At 48.7% G+C, this 8953-nt stretch overlaps 1 long non-coding RNA gene across 2 annotated transcripts in view; it reads right to left on the bottom strand.

Moving 5' to 3' along the window:
- LOC136577484 (uncharacterized) overlaps positions 1 to 8205 on the bottom strand; it is a 74378-nt gene extending 66173 nt beyond the window's left edge. Inside the window, exon 1 of one of the 2 annotated variants that reach the window (XR_010786489.1) lies at positions 8141 to 8205. This is a non-coding gene — a long non-coding RNA (uncharacterized lncRNA). Of the gene's footprint in view, positions 1 to 5539; positions 5555 to 8140 lie in introns of those variants that run through there. The other variant, XR_010786490.1, reaches the window with a different exon arrangement.
- Between the last annotated feature and the right edge of the window lie 748 nt (positions 8206 to 8953).

Raw genomic sequence — 8953 nt, forward strand, 5'->3', positions numbered from 1 at the left:
GTCCACGGGGACAGATCTGCAGCGGGTCACCCGCACGCATGATCTGCGCCCCATAGGGATGCATTGGACACCCGCAGGTAATTAAATGTTATTTTACCTTGAGGAGCGGATTGCGTGTGCTGGAAAACACCTGCAGCATGCTCCATTTTAGTGCGAGTCTCCCGCCGGCTTCTTTTGAAGCCTATGGAAGCCGTCCGGATCCGCGGCACACCCGCAGCTGAATTTCTGCTCTCCAGCGCGGGAGAGCAGGAGTTCAAAAAAGAAAATGGAGTGCACGGCGCATGCGTGCGGCATGCTCCCGGCGTGCCGAGCACATCCGCCGGGCCGAAGAAAGAAGATCCGGCCGCGACGGAGGGCAGATCCGCAGCGTCTGGACAGGTAAGTAATGCTTACTTTTTAGCCTCATGTCCGCGGGAAAGGAGAGACCCGCTGCGGGATTCTGCATGAAGAATCTGCGGCGGCCCTGATTTCCCCGTGGACATGAGGCCTTAAGGGTTTGTTTACATGGGGAGCATGTTTGCACACCACAGCAAATCTGCAAGAAAATATGTGCGATATACTTGCAGATTCTCATCTTTATTGTTGTGAATTACATTCTTTGCAAATGGCATAATCCCCACAAGTTTCATGTAGATTTCCAAGCAACACTCCCTGTTGTGTATGTTCATGTATATCAGATACATTGTATATGTTCAGCATTGGATTTGTATGCAGAAAATACACCGCATATTACAGTACAAGCAAAGTGGATGAGATTTATGGAAATCTCATCCACAAATTGCATACAAATCTGCAGTGTAAATTAATGCTATAAATCTGCATCATGGCAATTTAGGTTGGGTTCTCACAGAGCGTATTCCCTGGCGGAAACCTCGCGGTTTGGCCACAGCGAAAAACTTCGAGATGTCCGCCAAGAAAGCGCTGCTTCAAACCCCGCAGCACTTAGCCATGAGTTTTGAGGCGGCTTGGCCACAGGCTTTTCCGTTGCGGACAGCGCGACTGCAACGGAAAAAAAAAAAAGAATACACATGCTGCGGCCCTTCGAATCTGTACTGCAACGCCGGCTTTGCCGCGACGGATTCGCCATCCAGTGTGGATGAGATTTCTGAGAAATCTCATCCACATGGCTAGCTAATCCCGGGATTAGTGGCTGAAGGCAGATTTGCCCCGGCGAAATTCCGGACAAAATTTCCGCGGTAAATCCGCCCTGTGTGAACCCAGCCTTAGGGCGAGCACCCACTGGCGTTTTTTTACCTGCGTTTTGCGTTTTTCCTGCACAGGCATAGAGATAACATGTGTTCCTGTCCACTGGCGTTTTTTTTGCGTTGCGTTTGCGTTTTTAACATAGGAACTGTCAGTTGCATATGTGTCCCTATTTTTCTCCTAATGCACCCATGAATGTCAATGGAAATTAACGGAAAACGCCGCGAAAACGCCGCGAAAAACGCGCGGAAATCCCGCGGAGAACGCAAACGCCAGTGGGTGCTCGCCCTTATGCTGTAGATTTTCAATGTGGATTGCACGCCTTCAAATAAGCAATGGATAAGTCAACAATTAATTTTCTGCAAAATCGCATGTAGCATGCACTGATTTTACCATGGATTCGTAGTGGATTTTCTGCTTCAGTGTCTATGTACTATTACAGTTCTGGAAAACAGCTTCTCTTCTGTTCAGTGATCTAGACCTCATTACAAATACAAGTTACAGTATCTCTTGCAGTCAGCCTGGGTTAAGTGCAGTGGACATGAACGACTAAACAAAGATAAAGGATACATGTGCCAAATCTTTAGGGGTTTGAGTCTAGAACAGGTTTATCCTAAAGCTGACCATACAGTTTGATTTTTCTGAAGATTCATAATCAGCCTCATACACTGTAATATATGGCACCAATCATTGTATTAATGATATTTTACTGTAATCATCAATTATTTTTTGTGATTGTTCTCAGTAAGAGAAACCAAGTAATCTTGTAGATATGATACCTTTTAATGGCGAACAAAAATACATAATGTTATAGCGGGCTTTCAAACCTACTTGGGGATCTTCCTCAGGATTAAATAGAACCCCAAGTAGATTCTGAAAGCTTGCTGTAACATCATTTTTGTTAGCCATTTAAAGGTATCATAGCTACAAGATTAATTGGTTTCTCTTGCAGGGAACAATCACATTTGGCTATACTGGCAAACATGGTACTAGAGATGAGCGAGCACCAAAATGCTCGGGTGCTCGTTACTCGAGTCGAACTTTCAGTGATGCTCAAGAGTTTGTTTCGAGTAACGAACCCCATTGAAGTCAATGGGCGACTCGAGCATTTTTGTATATGACTGGTGCTCCGCTAAGGTTTTCATTTGTGAAAATCTTAGCAAATCACCAAAGTCATGTAAAAAACACAGAAATGGATAGGGCAGGCGAGGAGCAACATGCAGGGCTGCATTTCGGGCTCCGAGGTCTCACTATTAAGCCACAATAGTGGCAAGAGTGAGACCCCCCCCCCCCCACTGTCAGCATAACGATCGTTCTCCTCTGCCACAGCTGTAACAGCTGTGGCAGAGAAGAACGATGTTAGCCCATTGAATTCAATGGAGCCGGCAATACAGCCGGCTCCATTGAAAGCAATGGGCTGCCGGCGAGCGCGGGATGAATTTTCGGGAAGGGCTTAAAAATATAAGCCCTTACCTGAAAAAGAAAGATTTTAGTGTAAAAAAGAATAAAAATGCAGGCATTCTCTTCAATGGAGCCGCTGCTGCTGCCGGCGACTCCATTGAAGACATTGGTCCGCTGGCACACCTGAATTCTTTTTCAGGGAAGGACTTTACATATAAGCCATTCCCTGGAAATGAATTAAAAGCGATTTAAAAAACAAAAAAAATAGATACTCACCTCCTTTCAGCTGCCGGGGCACAGGCGCGTGCTCTCCTGCTGTCCCCTGCACTGTGGTGCTGAACTGCTGTCATTCAGCTGAGAGCTGCGCTGAGCCAATCAGAGGCAACACTCACTCACCCATTCATGAATTCATGAATGGGTGTGAGTGAGATTTGCCTCTGATTGGCTCAGCGCTGAGCCAATCAGGGGCATGTCTGACTCACACCCCCTTCACACCCACTGCAGGCCAGCCGCGCTGAACTCCATCTGCCGGGACCAGGTGAGTAGATATATATTTTTTATTTTTACACATTTCTGGATGAATTGCAGGAAAGGGCTTATATATTTAAGCCCTTCCCGACAATTCATCCCGCGATTGCCGGCAGCCCATTGCTTTCAATGGAGCCGGCTGTATTGCCGGCTCCATTGAATTCAATGGGCTAACATCGTTCTGCCGGGACAATGTGAGTATATATTTTTTTTATTTTTACACATTTCTGGATGAATTGCAGGGAAGGGCTTATATATTTAAGCCCTTCCCGACAATTCATCCCGCGATCGCCGGCAGCCATTGCTTTCAATGGAGCCGGCTGTATTGCTGGCTCCATTGAATTCAATGGTCAGTGCTCGTTTAATCGAGACGAGTACCGCGTGGTGCTCGTCTCGAGTAACGAGCATCTCGAGCACCCTAATACTCGAACGACCATCAAGCTCGGACGAGTATGCTCGCTCATCTCTACATGGTACCAAACTTTTTACAATTCTTTTTTGTAATAGTTAATATCATAAAATCATAGATCATGTGAGGCCCCAAATGGACCCAAACTGTTGAAATGATTTTCCAAATGTTCCTGCAACCTTTAATTCCTTTAGTCATCAAGCATAATAGATGATAATGGTTGTCTTCTGTTTAGATTTGCTTCTCATTTAACATTAAAGGGGTTACCCAAGATTCACCAGATACACCAGAGTTATCTTTAGTGATGATCTCTAAGCATATACAGAGTGACTTTCTATTTCTCCTCCTATACATGACCACCGCTGACCGCCTTAGATGGCTGAGCATGAGCCAAGAAACTCCTATTCTCCCAACAGCTGGAAATCACACAGAAGGGTCCCCCACCTCGATATGTTGTAAAGATCTGCAGTTGGAATGCCCATTTAATGGTAAGATGTTAGATTTTATTTTGTTTGCGTTGCTTTTCGGCTTAAATTACATAATTTTCTCTGCCAAAATAAAACAGATTTGGAAATCTACAGCCTGCTGACATTTTTTGCTGCACATGATTGGGATTTAGTGTAGTACTTTTCTTCATTCACGCTCTAAGCTTACATCAGTAGTCTCCGGCCTGTGATTCTCCAGCTGTTGTTGAAAGACTACATTTCGCATCATGAAGAGGGTGACTCTGGCACTTCAAGTGGAGACTAAAAACAAAAAAAAATTTATTCCAACATTAAAAAACAAACAAAACAAGTGCACTTTCTGGACGAGTCTTACATTTTTTTAAACTCAAACAGAGGAGTCTTAGCCATAGCAAAGTCCAGATACTCAGAGTGACCCTATATTTACTCCCAATTAAAATAACTCCGCCTCTCAATGCTCAAAAACAGCTAGAAAATATATACTTTAAAATAAATCAAAAACACTTTCCATAATATTCAGTATATGCCGAGCTACTAATTTAATAAAAATATCAAAGATCTGTTTTCGGGTTTAGACCCTTTGGAGACCTACAATTTGAGGCCACTATCCAAAAAGCCTCCTTCCTCAACAACATGTGCCTCCAGTCTTCATTCCAAGTTGGCTGGTTATAGTTAACCCTCTCCACCCCAATAATCTCTGTAGAATCCAGGCAAGCATAATGTTCAGAAGAGAAATGCCTGGAAACACTTGATATAACACAAGTGGAGGGATAAATCATATCATGGACATGCTCACCTTTACTTTTCCTTGGAGCTCTTATTGTACAACCAGCCTACTGTACCTGACAAGCAGTATGATAGGTAAACCAAAAATGAACATATAGAATGAACGTATCCTGTAGGGTAAGAGGAAAAAGTCTAGGCTTTTATTAAGTAGCAGCAAGTATTGCATCTTAAACTCCCACATCTGAATGAACCTTTGGGAGCCAACCAGATTTTATCATCATATTTAGTCCAAAACGGGCTTGGGGGAAATAATGTTCCCAATCGTCTGGGGTGTTCTGGCAATGAAGCCATTTTCCAATATTATCCTCAAGGCTCTATCTTTATATAACACTTTTAATAATAACTATTTCAGGGTAATTATTACTAGTGTGGTAATAAATTTTACACTCTGCGTGTAATTACATTTACCTTGTTTTTCTCTCTTCCCATAAAGCACTTCTTCCCTTGACTTGTCATTAACAATATTCTCTGCTCCATGAATAATTTGTGGGGAATAACCCTGTACCAGGAAGTGCCATTAATGTGTATAGGTAGTACAAGAACACCTCCTGGCATGGGTGAACTCACTAACCAGAAGACTAACTGGAGTATTACCACTAACAGATTTTGGATGGCGCAATTCACCAATTATCATAATCCACTCTCAAATTGAGATATAGAAAAATTAATACTTTGTGCATCTACAGAAAAAATAAATGACAAATTGCAATCATTATTAACCCTTTCCAATCCAATTTGTATCTGTTACCATACAGTGCGGCATGGGGTCCCGCGGTCGGCGCGCGTCGCTCCAGCGTCGGCTCCAGCAGCCTGGAGCCCTGTGTCGAGGTCATCCCAGCAGCTTGGGTTGGCCAGTGGGCGGCGGCGTGGGCGTGCCCGCCCGTAGGGTGCCGCCCGCACTCCTCTGTGCTTCTTATACAGCAGTGGGTGGAGTTGCCTCCTCCCACTCTCCGCCCCTGGGCGGAACCTTGTGGTTAAAAGACTGGCAGTGAACTGAGCTCATTGCCAGTTATTGGTTCTGCATGCACCTAGCCAGTCTGTCTGCGGTTCGCCTCAGCCAGTCCCTAGTTGTCGGTCAGCTCCCTCTGGTCCCCTATTACTCTGTCTGTTTTTGTTGGTTCTGTTTGCCTCTCATCTAGTCTGGCCCAGTCAGCACTAGTTGCTATCCAGCACCCTGCCAGTTTGCCTGTGAGTTCCATCTCCAGCCTTGTCAGTTTTGTTGGTCTGATTCATCTGCCTCCTCTGTCGGCACTCTGTTCCCCCCATTAGGTAGTTTCCTGTTTGGCAGCCGCCTGGTCCCTAGCCAGAGCAGGGACCGCCGTCCAGTTGTCCGCCTGGGGTTAGCCAGGGCCGAGGCAAGTAGGCAGGGACAGTGGGGTGCGGGAAGATCAGGGGATCCCACTTGGCGCTCGGGGGGCAGAGTGCCGTAACATAATAACTGGCCCTTAAAATATTGTTTTTCTTTTCATGGCGGCGATCAGCGCCCTTGCAAACCAGCTGCAAGACCTGGTGCCGGTGATCCGGGATTTGTCAGCTCGCATGGTGGCCCAGGAGCAGTGGGCGTTGTCGCAGGAGCAGAACGCCTCTACCTGTCCCGAACCCAAGTGCCCTCTTCCCGAGGTGTTCTCTGGGGAGAGGAACAAGTTTTTCGTTTTCCAACAGGCGTGTCGCCTGTTTTTTCGGATGCGTCCCCGTTCTTCCGGCTCGGAGGTCCAGAGGGTCGGGCTTATAATGTCCCTGCTGCGGGGCTCTGCCCAGACTTGGGCCTTTTCCATTCCCGAGGGTTCCCCCTCCCTGCAGTCGGTGGACTCCTTTTTTCAGGAACTCGGGGGTATCTTCGATGAACCGGACCGAGTGGGGTTGGCGGTTGCACGGTTGCTGGCGCTGCATCAGGGGTCGCTTTGTGTGGAGGATTATTGCTCCAATTTCAGACGCTATGCGGGTGATACTGCATGGAACGATAGTGCCCTGAAAGACGTTTTTATGCAAGGTCTCTCAGACGCGGTCAAAGAACTGTTGATCTCCCATTCCGTTCCCGGGTCCTTAAAGGAGGCTATGGAGTTAGCAGTGAAGGCAGATAGGAGGCTCAGGGCTGGGAAGCAAGATAGACCGACCCATAGAGTCAGGGAGGTCATTTGTCCTGTTCCCTCCCCGTCCGTACCAGTCTCTGTTCCCGAACCTATGGAACTGGACCCGCTGGACCCCAAGGAGCGACGCCGGATTCGGTTATTACATAATCTCTGTCTCTACTGCGGGAAAGCTGGACATCGGGTGATAACTTGCCCCTGGAGGCCTCAGCGTGCACAGTCTGAATCGGCAGAAAGACTTCCAGTCCTAGGCAACTGCAGGGAGAGTCGCCTAGGACCTCAGGTACGTCTCTAGACTTCTGATACCCTGCCAGGTTAGATTCCGGAACTTCTCCCGCCTAGGGCAGGCGTTTATTGATTCCGGAGCAGCTGCTAACCTGATAAGCATGCGTCTCGTTGAGCCCCTGAGGGCTGAATTTGTGGCGCTGAAGACGCCAATTCATTTTGCTAGCATTGATGCTACTCCTCTTGCTTCGGGCTTGGTACAATGGAGGACCCCAGTGTTACAACTCATGGTGGGGGGTCGCCATTCGGAAGGTCTATCATTCCTGGTGATGGAGAAAATGTCGGTAGACATGGTACTAGGGATGCCGTGGCTGGCGTTGCACAACCCCCAATTCGATTGGGCCACTGGGGAGCTAACCCAGTGGGGGCCGTCCTGCCATAGCCATCGTGCTCCCCCTCCCCCCTGCTCAGTCGAACAGAAGGGATACCGGTCCTCTGGAAATCGCAAAAGGAGGGGTCGCACGGGGTGCCATAAGTCTTTGTCGAAACCTGTTGTCTCTTCGGTGATGCCCACCTCCGGTCCCCCGCCGCCCACCCTGGTCTGTGATGAAGTTGAACACAAGGCCCAGGAGGTCCTGGATTCTTGCCGGGGTCCAGGAACCGTACAATATTTGGGGGCCCGGAAGAGTTTTTTGGAGTATGATAGCTCAGATGACAGTGATTTTAAAGTTAGAGATGCCTCAGATTTTGAAGGCAGCGTCATTGGTAGCGAGGATGGGTCAAAAGACAGTGGCGAATGGTTGGACATTGACTCGGAAGACGACCTGAAACATGACGATATGTCAACGGTTGGCCCTGAAGGAAATGGGGCAGCCACAGACTACCGAAGTCATGGACCTGAGGATCAGGCCATGGTGTCCGCTCAGGAGGGTCACATTCTCGGGTTGGTACAGCGTTTTCACAGCCTTTGCCTGGATAAGCCTGGTCGAGTTTCCGGGGGCCCGGAGGTCCCCCGTAAGAGGGGGGGGTAATGTTACCATACAGTGCGGCATGGGGTCCCGCGGTCGGCGCGCGTCGCTCCGGCGTCGGCTCCAGCAGCCTGGAGCCCTGTGTCGAGGTCATCCCAGCAGCTTGGGTTGGCCAGTGGGCGGCGGCGTGGGCGTGCCCGCCCGTAGGGTGCCGCCCGCACTCCTCTGTGCTTCTTATACAGCAGTGGGTGGAGTTGCCTCCTCCCACTCTCCGCCCCTGGGCGGAACCTTGTGGTTAAAAGACTGGCAGTGAACTGAGCTCATTGCCAGTTATTGGTTCTGCATGCACCTAGCCAGTCTGTCTGCGGTTCGCCTCAGCCAGTCCCTAGTTGTCGGTCAGCTCCCTCTGGTCCCCTATTACTCTGTCTGTTTTTGTTGGTTCTGTTTGCCTCTCATCTAGTCTGGCCCAGTCAGCACTAGTTGCTATCCAGCACCCTGCCAGTTTGCCTGTGAGTTCCATCTCCAGCCTTGTCAGTTTTGTTGGTCTGATTCATCTGCCTCCTCTGTCGGCACTCTGTTCCCCCCATTAGGTAGTTTCCTGTTTGGCAGCCGCCTGGTCCCTAGCCAGAGCAGGGACCGCCGTCCAGTTGTCCGCCTGGGGTTAGCCAGGGCCGAGGCAAGTAGGCAGGGACAGTGGGGTGCGGGAAGATCAGGGCATCCCACTTGGCGCTCGGGGGGCAGAGTGCCGTAACAGTATCCTGGTTTTCCTAGGGGGCTTACTCTTTTTCTGCCGTTAAACAACGGCGCTATATGTTGGCTAAAGCCAGTACTGCATGAGGTGACACGTTGGGTAGGCTCCAACAGCAGAGAGGCTGGCAATAT

This window comes from Eleutherodactylus coqui, chromosome 8 (genome assembly GCF_035609145.1).
Source record: "Eleutherodactylus coqui strain aEleCoq1 chromosome 8, aEleCoq1.hap1, whole genome shotgun sequence".
NCBI lineage: Eukaryota > Metazoa > Chordata > Amphibia > Anura > Eleutherodactylidae > Eleutherodactylus > Eleutherodactylus coqui.